Here is a 16,191-nt window from a genome sequence, read left to right on the forward strand (position 1 = left end):
TAGGGCTGCAAACAGCCAACAAAGCTCAGCCGCATAAAGGAGTTTCCGAAGTTAATTTTCAGCAAGTTTGGGAAGCTGTTTGTTAAGGTATGGCTTGGTTATCTTATATCACGTTTTGGTAAGGGTTTGGACATGTTATGAGGGTTTTAATAATGTAAAGTTAAGTTTTGAAGCTGCAACAAGCGGACAACAAACAGCTACAATGTTTCAGCCGCGCTAGAAGAACTTTCGAGGCAAGTTTTGGCAAGCTTTGGCCAATTTCGGGTAAGGTAAGGGTTTTCCTTTTAATTTGGAGTTTATGGTGTATTTATGGGGTTTATTACACGTCTTATATGTGGATGTAAGTATAAAAATTTCACAAGGATGCTTGACGTTAGAAACAAACTAAATTAAGGTCGTTATAGTTAAACCGAAGTCGAATAGTGTGTTGTGGTAGTTGTGTTGTGCTTGCAGGTGGTTTGATTGTGGGTTGCAGGGATGAAAATTGTTCCAAAAGGGGTGTATATGCTGGTGATATCAGACACATGACCCTCTATTTCGTAGGGTTAAAGGTTTTATGAAATAGAGACTAAACATCCTATTTTGGTATCGTAGTTTTGAACGAGTTGTTTGGAGTTTGTATCTTATAATATTGAAGTGGATTACTTATATATGTGCTGCAGTTTGTTGTTTTTGGTTGGCTGTGGTAATTAGGGATGTAATTGAAAGTTCAGATAGGGCATGTTGTAGGGAGGTGCTTCCCAATTTCCGTTAACTCCTTAACTAACTAAGGAACTAGTAATGAACTAGTCTAAGGAAATGGATAAGGGATTGGTTCCTATAGGTAAGTGGTGGTAGAATTGCAAGTTGAAAAGTCGAAGGTCACTAATCTTAGAATTACTTTCATGTTAAATAGGTTCAAGAGACGATGAGGCGAACGTGTTATAGTAATCCGTAAGAGGTATGTAAAGCTTATTCTTTCTCTTAGCCTGATTTGGCATAAGTATGTAAAGCTAATCTTTCTTTTGGCATGGTCTTTATGTAACAAATATATGGATTTTATATGGTTCCAAGGAAGTTCCTATTCCTAGAGCCACTAGGATGGCCAATTTCTTGATTTCCCAAAAAACATTTTATTACGCTTTGATACGAATATATATTTCCAAAAATTCTATTTTGAAGTAACCCATAGTGACTTCCAAAAGGTACTTGATATGACTCGTGTATTGATTTTGAATGATAGCTCAATTTAATTATTCCACTGAGCCCCATAATATATTTTGAAATATGGAAATGATTTCAGAAAGACTATTTTGACATAGACCATCATGGCATCTGAAAGACATGCACTATGATTATCGCTCAATTTCTCTTATATGACTTGTCACCAGAGTTATGCTCTCGAGTCTCTAGAAATGTTTTGTATTTTATATTGCATTTAGTTTCTCACTACTCCACTCATGGATGCCTCAATGCTTCTTTCACTGAGCCTGGGCTAGGATTTGTTATCATGCATACTTTTTTGCATTGTTCGCCGTGCCTCGATGTGAGGGGGGAGGTACGACCTATACATGGGATTTGTGGAGTTATGATGTGCCATGTACACATATGATATGATATGACCATCTGATATAATATGATCTGTTACGGAGATATTCCCTACTCTAAAGTTATGATATGCTATGGCGCTAGTGACGGGGCGGCGACCACGATTTGTTCAGCGAGTCCCATAATGGCGCCGGATATGGCATATGGTTTTTGCATACATTATTTATGGTATTGAAAAGCATTTTGGTATTCTGGATATTTTGCTTATTTTTGCACCTTCTATTCTGGTAATGGCTTTACTTATTACAGTCCATACTTTACATACTCGGTATATTATCCATACTGACCCACTTTCTTCGGGGGCTGTGTTACATGCCTGCAGGTACAGACGCTCGGTTTGCTGATCCATTCGCCTAGGATACCCACCTTGTTTGTTGGCAGTGCTTCTTTGTTCGGAGCCCTATTTTGGTACTAACTTTTCTATTGTACATTTATACATATTGGTTAAGGGTACGACGGGGCCCTGTCCCTTCATATGACTAGGCTATCGTTCTGTAGAGGTCTATAGACTTGTGATGTGGGTTATGTATATATGTTTTGGGCTTTGTGTTCCGTGACGGCCTTAACAGCCCTCTTGTGCTATATCTGTTCTCATGCGCTCTCTAGCGACCCCTTTTTGACTCCTACTTTTGTCTATTCTGCTAACACGCTAAGTAGGGCTAAGGGTACGTATGGGTGCCCAAATCGAGCACCAGTCTGGCCTACGGAATTGGGTCGTGATAATATGACTACTTTTACCCAGGCCTAGAACTCCAAGTCTAACTGCATGCTCTTATTACTTTCAAGTCTAATGCTAAGTCACAAGGTACTACACATAATATAATTATGCTAATCTAGACCATAAGCTTCATTTTCTATACCTCTATAGAGAACCTCATCTCAAGAGTACTACTCTTTTCCATTACATTCAACCAACCTCGAGTCCAAATCATGAAGCACCTAATGGATCGTACATTCACTCACATGCCATGAATACCACATTCAAGCCTAGTTCTATAATCATCCCAATACACTTACTTGAAAACTTTACAAGAGGATATTACTAGCCTACTGCAATCACTCACATAACGACAACCACTCATTCAAGCCTATTATTCTAATCACTTTATGGAATCTTTGAACTCAACATCTATTAAGAATTTTCATGTCAATCTTAGCAACTCTACACCTTCAATTGCATGAACTTCTACCAAGACCAATATACTATTACCTATTTATTGTACACAACAAGATCCCATCTCACTCTCCATCTATGTCTATGAACTTAAATTGAATAAACATACGACGGCTATCACAATAAGGAATACCCACTCTCTTCCATCTGCCATTACTCATCTACTATCATCAACATCTCTATAAAGATTAAAAAGAATGATCACTGGAAGGGCTTAGAGCGACAAAACATAAGCACGATTCATTCCAGAAGTCTTATCTGAGAACATTCATAAGTAACATAATTTCACTAGCATTTTAAGTCCTATCATGGATTTATGAAACTGAGCATACTATGAAACATGAAAGCATATATCAGGTCCCATATAACATATGGCTAAACATTCGTAGATTCAAGGAATAAGATCGGGATCGCTGAAGGAAGTTACCACTTCTCACTTTAGGAACTGAGCATGAACACAAATCAACATGAAGTACATGGGTCTAAGCCACGGGTATGTCTCTCATACAAAAGAAAGGTGTAGGGTATCACCTCAGCTGAAGTATAAAGAACGTAAGAGATGGAAAAACATTAATGTCTCATCCTGGTCAACTCATTACTTCTTAAAACTCTAGACCCACTTTGGTTCACTACCTCATCATCTCCTCCTTAGCTCGAAGGTCACTACTATGAGCCTGCAGACTGATTCTCTACACTTATCTATAAGCACACTGCTCCACATAATAGAGTGTCACTATTAACTAAAATACTTAAACTCTCTGGTTATACTATACCCGAAGATACCAAACCTCTACAAGGGCTTTATTCTAAGATATTTCTCTTAACTTCCTTCTATCTTTTAGGTATCTTTCTATACTTGCAGCTCTTATTGGTGTACACATCCACTTTCTCTAGCTCTTATGATCTAACCTCTTCTCTTTAGCATGCTAGCAATCATCTTCTAGGTTCACATATTCCTAACTTAGGTGAAGGAAACTTAAACTATAACAAGAGACTCATCATTATCTATATACAACTCCCTCCGACCCAATTCTTATGGATATTAAATAAAAGAAAAACTCACACCCAGCCTTCTCCACATTAGCAGCTAGGATACTAACTAGTCACCCAAATCAACTCATAAAGTTAGAGCCTCATACAACTTTATACTAACTCGGATACACATCTTAAGCCTCTTCTTACCAAATGACATAGACTTAATTCACTAGCTACATCTAAGGGTCATATACCCCCCCCCATTCGTAACACACACTCCTCACAAGTTAATATCTTAATCTCTCGCGTACTCCATGTCAAGCCTACTAAACCAAATCTTAAAACTAGCATAATAATACTCATAATGCTATCCCCTCTTTCTTCATACTACTCAACTCAAATTCAAGATTAGGGTCTAGTACTAATGCACATCACACACTACTTGCATACTATATCAACTCATAACTACTAGGTGAAATTAAGAAATACTCTTCTACTAAGACCTTATGACAAGTAATATCCTCATCTCACTGTTTGTCAAATTATAATTTATCACCATATTTTCTTTCATAACCTAAGTACTATCTACCTATTCATTACACCTTGTTGCCTAGTTATATTCATATCCCTCTAAATAACATAGGGCTCTCTCTTCAAAATCATAAGCTTAGCTTAGATCTATCATCTCATGACTATTCCTCATTTCCATTCAACACCTATATTAGGTCTTTAGTAACATAAAGACACCTTAATGTAAAACTCCTCTCTTGTTTCGAGTGTACTCTAACTCATCCTACCTAACAACTCTTCTTCTACCTCCTATCATGAAAGTTAGACGATACTTACTACTTTTAGTCAAAACCAAAATGGACTTCACTTATGAACCCATCACCTACCTTATAGATACATAACTCTAGTTACATACCTCAACCAACCTCTCTTCTCGCTATTTGGTTTCTACTCTTCTAACTCTATCTTTCTACCTTTAAGATAATTCTACCAATTATAGCTTACAATACCTTAAATCACATTCTCTTGAGTGGTAACAATAAGCAATTTGGGGCATAACTTCCCTCTCAAAGATAACATCTATAGATAGGTTTAAGGAAGAGAGTCTAGGAGTACATCTTAATTTGGTTCAATGGACGATTCAAGTGAATAAGAGTGTATTCTTTCGAATCAATATACTTAAGCATATTAATCGGCTCCTCTCGAGCCTATAGTTGTCTCTTTACTCTCTAAATACTTAATCTAAAAGTAACTCATCAATAAGAATCTGAGATTTACTATTCCAACCACCTTAAGTATGAGGGTTAGTCGAACGAATTTGAGCAATGCACGAATTAGAAGGGAACTTTTATAGAGTTAAACTCTATCGCACGAACTCAGAATATGAAAGAAATGAAATAATTCTTAATGTCCTATAGTATCTTGATTATAAGTGTGGTGCACGATACACTCATAAGTAAAACTTTACTAGACTTGACTTCATAGACACTCTAGGACTCTTGAACTCTGTGCTCTGATACCAAGTTTGTCATGCCCTAAGAGGGTACCCTATGCGTGGCCGGCACTAGAAGACCATTGCTGGTTCCCAAGTGAACCACTTGGTCTGATCACACATTCAATAACTCAGCAGAAGACTCAACATGAATTTAAAAGACATTCAAGTGGGCTAACCAAATCACTATTTTGAGAATAATGTATGTAAAACAAATCTCAAATCAACTCCATATCATAAGGATAGTTTTGAAAACCAAAACATCTACTCGACATTATCATCTACCTATCTGTGAAGCCTCTATCACTATCAAGAAGTTTCCAATGACAAGCTTATATCTACCCCAAAGAAAATACACAAAATGAAATATAATAACTCAACAGTGCCTCCAGATGCAAGGAGGACTCACCAAAAGTTGAGAATAGAATTGATCTTCAATAATGCGCCTATTGAGGATCTCTAATACCTGTATCTATATCATAAAATGATGTAGGCCAAAAGGCATCAATACATAGGATGTATAAGTATGTAATATAGCTGAAAGGAAACTTACATCAAGGTAGAATCAAATAAGTTCAGAGATCTCAAATTGTAAAGGTGAACAACTCAATCAAGATGTCCTAAGTCTAAACAAGCATAAGACTTAGACAGACACCAATCATATATAATCTAATCCAATCAGAGTATTATCAATACCTATATGGGAGGTTCTCTTATCTGACAACCATTACTTATGATCCAGTGTAGTATAACAAGTCGACGTTGTTGCCACGTTAGTTCAGTACCTTGCTAGTGTAAGAATAAATCAACTAATCATGGATCCAAAACCAATTGTGTCCTATCATATCAAAAAAATAAATCTGGAAATATCTGACTTAATGGTTTAATTCTCTCCTACGTTTGGTGACGTAGTCATTGGGTTCGTGTTATTACTTACTCTTATCAAATTCGGTGTTGGATACTCCTCCCACTATTCAAATCTCATAAGATAATCAATCCAAATACAACAAAATCAGTAAGTCTCAAATGGACTCTTATCAATTCATCAATTCTATCAAATCAATTCTTTCAACCAATCAATTTTCCAATTATTTATTTAAGAGAAATTTGCACAATCATTTATGAAAACATTTAGTTGAAACTATTCACTTAGGTTCAATTATGAAAATATCAAGGATTATCAAGTTCATCAACAATATCATCATGCTCGAATCTCAATCCCAGTCATACATTCACAAATTCAATGATCTAAACTCAATCCTTAAGCATATACATGCAATATCCATTAATATGTTGTTAGGGCTTATGAAACAAGTAGTTCAAATCATTTGTTCAAGAAACTAGTTCGTAGAAAGGCATCAATTTCTCAATAATCAGTACAAAATGTTAAATTTAAGAAAAGAAATTCTCAACAAACACAATCATTGGGACTCAATCCATTCACAATCAATTTATCACAATCGTGGGCACATGGAGGGACAATGTCCATGTTTTAGTTCTGCCTTATATACCTTGAATATTGATATTACAATCAAAACTCAAAAAATAATAGCTTTCTTAGAGGAAACCTTTAATCTTGGAACCTCGATGCTTGATCACAAGAAAAAAACTCTTTTATGAAGTTTTTAGAGTGGAAGAACTTGGGAAAACCTTGGGTGAAGGGATTCTCTTTGATTATTGAATTTTTGACTTAAAAGCCTTAAGGTTATTGATAGAGAAGAAGAACCATAGGTTAGTTTTGAGAGAATTGCTTGAGAATAGATTATTTGAATTGATGATTATGAAAGGAAAACAAGTTAGTTGAATGATATACTCAGTGAAAACACTTAAAATGACTTAGAATACGGCTAAAAAGCTTGGGAAAGGACCACAATAGCCCTGGAAAATGTACAGGAATTTTCTGAGAAAAGAACTTCTACGATTCGAAGAAATATCTACTGGTCGTAGAGTTGAGTCATAGCATTTTATTCCCTGACAGCCTCTTAGTAAAATAGTTATAATTTTTTACTTCGAACTTTGAATGAGACAAACTTGGTGGATTTGGAAAGAGGACTCAAATACATTTAATTTGATAGGTTATGAGACACCTAATTTTTTACATTATAGGAGATATGATTGTTTGACGTTGACCCAAGTAAAATATTCTACCGAAACTTAATAGTTAAGGAAGCTTTCAACTCGAAGTTGTGCTAGAAGATCCTTATGACCTTAATTCATCTCTAAATCTATTCTCATACTAAAGAATTAATCTCCACACATGCATATAATTATGAATCATTCAGTACAACCCCATACCCCTATGAAGGATTTTTTGGTCTTAGCTTACAAAAATTTTGGGGTGTTACAGTAATTATCAAGAAGGCCATGAAAATAGAGGTAATTGTAATTTTAGGAGGGGAACAACGCAACTAGCTAGAGGGTAGCTCGGATTGATGGTAGAACCCATTGTTATGGCTTCCCGGGCAAGTCTGAGGTCGAGACATCGGATGCTGGGATAACATGCATTATGCCCATCTATGACCAAATGGCTTCTATTTTATTTGATCTAGGATCCATATATTCTTACGTATCTGTTAAATTTGCATTGGGTATTAAATTGATTTGTGATATTCTTGATACTCTGATTCATGTTTCTACCCCGGTTGGGGAGTCTATGGTAGTGACCCATGTGTATCGTTCATGCTCTATAGTTCTTGTGGGTTTTTAGATATGGGTAGGTTTGGTTATCTTTGATATGTTAGACTTTGATGTGATCTTGGGTATGACTTGGTTGTCTCCTTATCATGATGTGTTAAATTGTAATTCTAAAACAGTAACTCTATAAATTCTGGGTAGGGATAGCCTAGAGTGGAAAGGTGTTTATAGGCCTAAGTCAACGAAGATTATATCCTTTATTCGCACTAGAAGGCTAGTGGGAAAGGTTGTTTATCCTACTTGGCTCATCTTCGGGATGTTAGTGTGAAGTCTCTTTATCTTGAGTCAGTCCTAGTGGTTGTGGAGTTTCAGGAGGTACTTTCTATGGATCTTCCTGATATGCCTCTGGATTGGGATATTGACTTCTTTATAGAGGAGTGTAACTGCTACATCGGATTCTTTTGGGGGAAACCAAGGAAATGTGATACACAATTTCAAAATCGTAATATATACTAGAAATAGCAATGATCAAGTGCATAATCAACCTTCAAGATTTAAAAAAGAATTATAATCTTGTATGTGAAGTGTGTAAGAAAAAGGAGCATAGTAAGGAAGTTTACTATAAAGTCGTGGGCTATCCTACTGATTTTAAATTTTTGAGGAAGGGTCCAGGAATACAACATACAATGCTAACATGGTAAATGGAAATGAATCTCATTCAGAGTATGATCAGGGCAATGATGGTCAAAATATGCAAAATCAAAGCCAATTTAACTATGCTCATAATACAAATGTTTACAATCATAATTTGGGCCAAAACATGGAGTATGGACAATGCTCAAGGTTCAAACCAAAACAAGATATTGGTTTATTCACTCAGCAACTTGAGAGTCATGTCTTCACACCTGAACAATATGAGCAGATTCTCAAGATACTGAACAAAACTCCAAATATTGAGTCCACATCCGCACCATCAAAAAATAATACAGGTATGCCTAGAGCTTTCCTATTGTCTAATGGTATTCATGAGTGGATCAAAGATATAGAGGCCACAAATTATATGGTGTCTAATCTAGCGTTACTTAAAAAGAATACAATAGTAAAATTTGCTAGTCCAAAAAAGGTATATTTACCTAATGGGGATATAACTAATGTCATGCATACAAGAGATATAGAAGTACTGTATCATATGGTTTTGCATATTCCTCAATTTAAGTTTAATTTACTATCAGTATCTAATATCATCGAGGAACTCAAATGTTCAACAACCTTTTTTCCTAATTTTTATGTCTTTCGGGATCTCTTCATTGGAAGGTGAGATAGATTGATATGGAAAAGAATGGTCTATATACACTATCTCAAGCTAAACATAATTCTCTAATTAACATCCTGGATGGAAGGTCAACTGAAGTTGTGCCAGAAAAAGACAATTTAGATATAGGTCATTGGCATAAAAGATGTGGTCATGTGTTAATTACAGTGCTTAAGAAACTATTTTCTTTTAATATGCAAAATAAACAAGAATGTATAGCTAAGTACATTGTGCGTCCTTGTGATAAACAAACAAGGTTACCTTTTTCTTCTAGTAGTATAAAGAGTATTAGTTTATTTGATTTGATTCATGTAGACGTTTGGGGTCCTTATAAAACAGCAATCTTTAATGGAAATAAGTATTTCTTAACAGTTGTAGGTGATTTCACTAGAATGATTTGAATATTTTTGTTGAAATAGAATATAAATGTGTGCATGTCTATCAAACATTTTCTTAATTATGTGATAATATTTTTTAAAAAATTGTTGAAACTATCAAGAAAGACTGGGTACAATTAATCAAAAGACTTGTGCTTACACCCCTCAGTAGATTGGTATGGTTGAGAGGAAGCACATGCATATCCTAAAAGTTGCTAGGGCTATCAGGTTCCAAGGGAAGATTTTCATTAAATTTTGGAATCATTGTGTATTATTTGTTGTCTATCTTATAAATAGGATGCCAAGTATTGTGATTGGGAACATATCTTCTTTTGAAAGGCTGTATGGTAAGAAGTCAAATCTTATTTATATTAGAGTGCTTGGTTGCTTCTGCTTGCTAAAATTGTCCAAGAACATATTAAGCTAATACCTAGATCTAAAATAACAATTCACATGGGATACTCAGAGGTCCAAAAAGATTATATTTTGTTTGATATTGCTAACAATAATTTTTTTGTCAACAGAGATGTAAGATTTATGGAAAATGTGTTTCTTTTCAATAATCAGAAGTAAAAGTATTATTTATTTTCAGATACTACTAGTAAGCTTCATTGGGGGCAAGCTGCACCGTCCAAGTTACCCCTCTTAGTTAGTCTTATCCTTAATATATCGTTCTATCCAGAACTACCAGTCTTCCCTAAATCATTTTCCTTTTATTTCAAGGGAAATTTGGGCAGAGTTTCCTCTGTATTTCTTACTATCTCAACACCTGCACGCAGAAAATGCCAACAATGCCTCACAGGGGCAATACGCATAAAGATACATATATACGTATCATATCACGTCATATCGCAGCCTCACAGGACGCCCAATATCAATAATAGTATAAACTGATGGACTTACCTCGTATGTCCAACTCGAACTGCACCTGTTTAGACTTTCCGTCTAGTTTTCCTTTCAATTTTCAACTTTACATGTCAACCGTAATTCAATACCTTACCTGGCACCTATCATTCGTGCCTTGCTTACCTGCGTGCTGTGAAACTTCTAATATCGTCAGTCACCTTCTTCTATCGATTTTGTCCTTCTGCTGAAATCACAAGTTAGTATGAGAAATTTCATTCCCTATGACTCAGCTCTATCGCACGATCGTAGATATGAAAGAAAGGTAACATCCTAAATATTCTGTAGCCTCTTGTCTATATATGTGGTGCACAGCATACCGATAAACAAGACTCTACTAGATACGGTCTGTAGACACTCCAAGGACGAACTGCTCTGATACCACTTCTGTCACGACCCAACCCCGTGGGCCGCGACGGGGGTCCGACCTGGACCCCCGTTTACTTAACTATCGACTACAGTCAAATTGGACTATGTATAACGTGATACTGCTCACAAAAACCTCAATGGGTTAAAACTTTTTCATGTTCATATAGCCTCCTAGATATAGGAACCAAACACATGAACTCAGTGGGTGATAAAATATTCATACACATGTGGCCTCTTTCATCTGCATCATGTCATGAAAGGGCATGCAAGCCGATAAGGCTTCCATGTCATAAGAACATTTACAACTGAACAAACTCACAACAACCCATATACACATATGTCTACAGACCTGTAAGAATAGGAACGACAACATATGGCGAGACAGGGCCCCCATCGTACCCCTGCATAAACAAATATATACATCACAGGACCAGTACTCAAAAGCTAGGATCCGAAATAGTGGAGCACTTCCAACATAGCTGAGCAGAAATCCTAAGCTGGCGGAACTCCGAAATGAACATCTGTAACTGCGGGCATGAAACGTAGCCCCCCGAAGAAAGGGGGGTCAGTACAAAAAATGTACCGTGTATATAAAGCATGGACTGTAATAAGTAAAGTCGTTACCAGAGTAGAATGTGCAGAAATGAGAAAAATATCCAGAATATCAAAATGCTTTTCATAATCACCGATAATGTATGCAGAAAAACATATTCCACATCCGGCCCCATTAAGGGACTCGGTGAACAAATACAAAACGTGGTCGCCGCCCCTTCACTGGCACCACAGCATATCATAATACTAGAGTAGGGAATATCTCCTTAATAGATCATATCATATCAGATGGTCATATCAGATCATATCATACTATATGTGTACATGGCACATCATAACTCCACAAAACCCATGTACAGGTCGTACATGTCCCCTCACGTCGGGGCATGGCGAATAATGCAGAGAAGTATGCACGATAACAAAACCTGGCCCGAGCTCAGTGAAGGAGAAATTGAAGCATCCACGAGTGGAGTAGTGAGAAACTATATGCAATTTAAATCATATTTGATACTCGACGGAATAATCAAAATGAGCTTTCCTTCAAAATCGAGATAAAAGTCATATCAAGTACCTTTTGAAAGTCACTATGGACTATATAAAAATAAAACTTCTGTTAATCATATATATGTATGAAGGAATAACAAAATATCTTTTGGAAGTCGAAAAATTGGCCATCCTAGTGGCTTTAAGAATAGGACTTCTTGGGAATCATATGGAAATCATATACTTGTTTTGTAAAAACAATGCCACAAAAGGGAGATTAGCTTTATATACTTATGTCAAATCATGCTAAGAGGAGGAATAAGATTTACATACTTATGCCAAAGAAATACTAAAATAAAGTATAAGCCTTACATGCGTATGCCAAAACATGCCAAAAGAAGGAAACGTTAGCTTTACATACCTCTTATGAGTTACTCTTTATCGCATTCGCCTCATCGTCCTTTGAACCTATTCAACCTGAAAGTAATACGAATATCAACCACTTTTAACTTTCTAGCATCTTAGGTTGCACCTTAGTATTAATGGAATCTATTTCCTTAGTCGTTTCCCCGACTAGTTCTGTTATTTGCTAAGGCGTCGACGAAAATTGGGCAGCACCTCCCCTATAATGTGTTCTATCCAAATTTCCAATTAGGTCCCTAAGACCTACAGCCAACCAACCACAACAACCTGTAGCAATTCACACCAACAATATACAACATAAACTCCAAACGACTTATTCAAAAATATGGTAGCAAAATAGGGCGTCTAGCCTTTATTTTGTAACGCCTTTCATTATACGCAATGAGGGGTCGTGTGGATTCAACCAGCATCACCCTAACCTACATTAGAACATATTTAGGCCCTGCAACAACACATCACACCCCTGGAGCAGCACCTCACACGAACAACACTATCCTTCGACGACAATTTAACTATAGCAATTCCAATTTAGTTTATTTCGATTGTCGAGCATTCCTACGACAGGATTTCCAAAACTAAATCTGAGCAGTACCTCTTCTACAGTTCATCACCCTATTTCACGAAGCTAAAAGCAAAACTGGATTTGAAAGTCTAAATAAAAGTTATATACCTATGAAATACCTTTCCAAAACATATTGAATCACCCGAAACTAAGCTATACACAAGAAGCTATACCAATATTACTAATGACTGTCCCCTCCAAAAACGGCTCTATTCCCTAGCATTTTCTCTTTAAGTTTCTCTTATTTTTCCAAGTGAAGAACTGAAAATATGGTTCCGTAGGCATAGTAATATACATATATACACCTCCAAGTAATTGAGGAACATCGTAGATAATTAATTCAGGGAAGAAAAGTGAAGAACTTACCTTAATTTCCTCCAATTTGTGGCTGCTGTTGTGAGCTCTCTTTCCCTCACGTTTTTCTCTTTATTTTTGTTCAAGTTTTTGGCTAAAAATGACTTAATATTCATCCATACATAGATGTATATCTTTTTGGAGAGTGACACATGTCAGCCCCTAAGGGTGACATGTGTCACACCCTTAGGCAACAACCTCAATTATGCAACCAATCCATGGCTGCCACGTGGCAGGTGGGGTCCACCCCATGGCTGTCACTTTTATGTGATGACATGTGTACCTATCACATGCTGCCATGTGTCAACTAGGTGAGTCACCTACTTGCTTTAAGTAGGTGCATCGTTTCCTTATTTCTCTTCCGTGGGTTCATAATTTCGTCGCACTTTAAGAGCCTATGTATTCCTTGCTACTTAGTCTCAACACACACTCGAGTAGCTTAAGTACGGAAGACCTCCAAGTTAGTAGTTTACGCGAGTCAATCGAGTCGTACGACTCATTTCTCAGCCTCTAACTCCTTTCGAATTTTTATAACCCTATTTTCAATCTTTCTTATTATGAAGCATTTCGTTCTCCTTTCCTTGGAGTTATTTGATAGCATTATAAACTATCCGACTAACATAATGACTTTTAAGAAACTTAAGAGACTTCCCAGAAACTTAAAAAGTTTAAGAAGCATTCTAAGGTACCAAAGTACGGGGTGTAACATCCTTCCCCCCTTTAGAACATTCATCCCTGAATGTTAACTAGCCTCATAAGGTCTTACGAGTGCTTCAGGATTCTTCTGTACTGGCTTCCGTTCATAGGCCTTGTATTAACTCATATGGTCCATTTAAGAAGGTAGATTACCTGTAGGCATAGGGAACAGGTGATATTTCTTTTCCATTACTTCTTTCCAGTTCCTTTACCACACATCATATTGCACCATTTACACGAACATGTGTAGGAGGTTAAAGTAGCCCGTAAGGTGATTTAGCATCACCATACTAGTCTGTACGTAAACATGTATCATTTCTTACTTCCTTCCTCTACTTACCCTTGAGTTTCCTCATATTCCAGTAGAGGAGAGATATCTCATCCTTTCCTTGTTTTGCTGCTTGTACACCATAATATTAGTAGTCAGTAACTTTGTTACCAATATTCTCTTGTTGTATTCATCCCCTATGTATGCACCTATTCTTTGATGTCATACTATTCAAGTCCTTACTATTAATTCTCCGCACTGTCTCCAATATCATGGCTTCTATCCATTTATTGCTGGCCTTTAAATCTTATTAACTCGTGTCAGTATGGGATCTCACTTGAAGCCACTTCCCCTCTTTAGGGTGTACCCATGTCACTATCTGTTGTGTTCTACCTTACGCCCTTATTTCCAATTTTTCAATACGTATGATTCTTTTCCAACACATTCGGTATACTGCACCATATCTATGCCTTCCTTTATATCTTCCATACCTTTGGTTGCTTAGGTACGATAACTTAACACAATCATGAGGTGCTAATCCAGTCTAATTATGGGTACTCAAATCACGTAGCAATTTATTCGAAGCCACTTTCCATTTATCTTGATCAACAACTAGCTAGGGCTTATAGTCCTTTCTGTAACACCCCTCAAAAATTATTCCCTAAAATTCAAACCCTTCTTGTATACGGGTAGGTTCGAACTCGAGTATTGAGGAGTGTATGCATGAGTCAAAATGAGTCTTTGAGAATTTGAGCAGCGTTAGAGGTGAGGTGGGGTCATGAAGGACCCCTAGGATCAAATTAAATCCAAAAGATTCGTCGTGGCTAAGTTTGGGTAGGAGTTCGCATGAGGGGTCGACTTTTAACGACCCTATCTTTTGAAAGATGACAATCTGGGGTGGCCCATGACCCATCAAATCAGAGGTTGTTGAGTCTTCTTTCCAACGCCACCAAGAATGAAACTTTTGGAGTTCGGAGTCGAAAGGTATGACGATCCTAAGATGAACTAGCACATCAGAGATTTTCAAGCCTGGGTTGCAATTGCTGGAAAACTGGGCTTGGCGCCGCAGTGGCGCGATGCGCCACTATCGCTCCAGAAACATGCCTCAGTAGTTTGGGCTCTGGCGCGGCGCGCCACTAAAAGTTGTGCAGGGTTTTTTAGGCCAAATTCCCAGAACTCAGAACAATGGCCTTGGCGTTGTAAGGGAGCGACGCGCTACTATCGCGCCAGAAACATGCCTCAGTAGTTTGGTCTCTGGCGCGGCGCGCCACTACGAGGTGTGTAGGTTTTAGGCGTATTCAGCCTGGCGCTGCAATGGCGCGACGCGCCACTATCGCGCCAGGTGCATTTTTAGCCTATTTTCAGAACTTTTGAGGAAGGACGATTTGGGAACTTACCCAAATTATATATGTATTGCCTTTGGTCTTTTGGGAACACATTTTCTTAGCCTCACTCTCTCTCTAAAAAGCCCTAGGAGCTTGTCTCTCTCTCTTCTTCTTCTTCCCCATTTCCAACAAGAAGAGTTCCAAGAGCTTCAAGATTTGAGTTCTCCATTGAAGACCCAACATCAAGGTTTTCTTCAAGTCTTCACTAACGTATGTAAGGCTATCAAAAACATGGGTTGAGTCCACCCATGTGCCCTACTCTTGCCTTGAAGTTAGATGTTCATGAAAATAGAGTTTTTTGGTATGGTTTATGTTTGTATGAACTTTGTCTCCTATTTATTTGATGTTATACGTGTTGATGTTATTGAGCTAAGAAGTCCCTAAAATCCTTCATGCTAGTATGAGTTGATGGAGATGACTTGTTGTTACGTCTTGTTGATCTCTTTAGCCATGTGATTATGTTGCTTAAGTCAATTTCCTTAAATGTGCTATTCTACTTAAATTGTTGAGTTGAAGTCATAGAGTTGTGCTGAATTGTGAGGAGATGTCATAAATGTTTATATAAATGAGGCTTGATTGAGTTGATTTGAGGATGGAATTGATGAGTGGACAAGGTCCTAAATGAGACTTGCCATT

General features: G+C 37.2%; 1 long non-coding RNA gene across 1 annotated transcript; it reads left to right on the plus strand.

Moving 5' to 3' along the window:
* Positions 1-2,096, plus strand: LOC129894000 (uncharacterized). Its single transcript, XR_008767605.1, has 4 exons — positions 1-87; positions 166-269; positions 896-940; positions 1,910-2,096. It is a non-coding gene; the product is annotated as an uncharacterized LOC129894000 (long non-coding RNA).
* The last annotated feature ends 14,095 nt before the right edge of the window (positions 2,097-16,191 follow it).

The sequence above is a fragment of the Solanum dulcamara genome, chromosome 7, assembly GCF_947179165.1.
Source record: "Solanum dulcamara chromosome 7, daSolDulc1.2, whole genome shotgun sequence".
Lineage (NCBI taxonomy): Eukaryota > Viridiplantae > Streptophyta > Magnoliopsida > Solanales > Solanaceae > Solanum > Solanum dulcamara.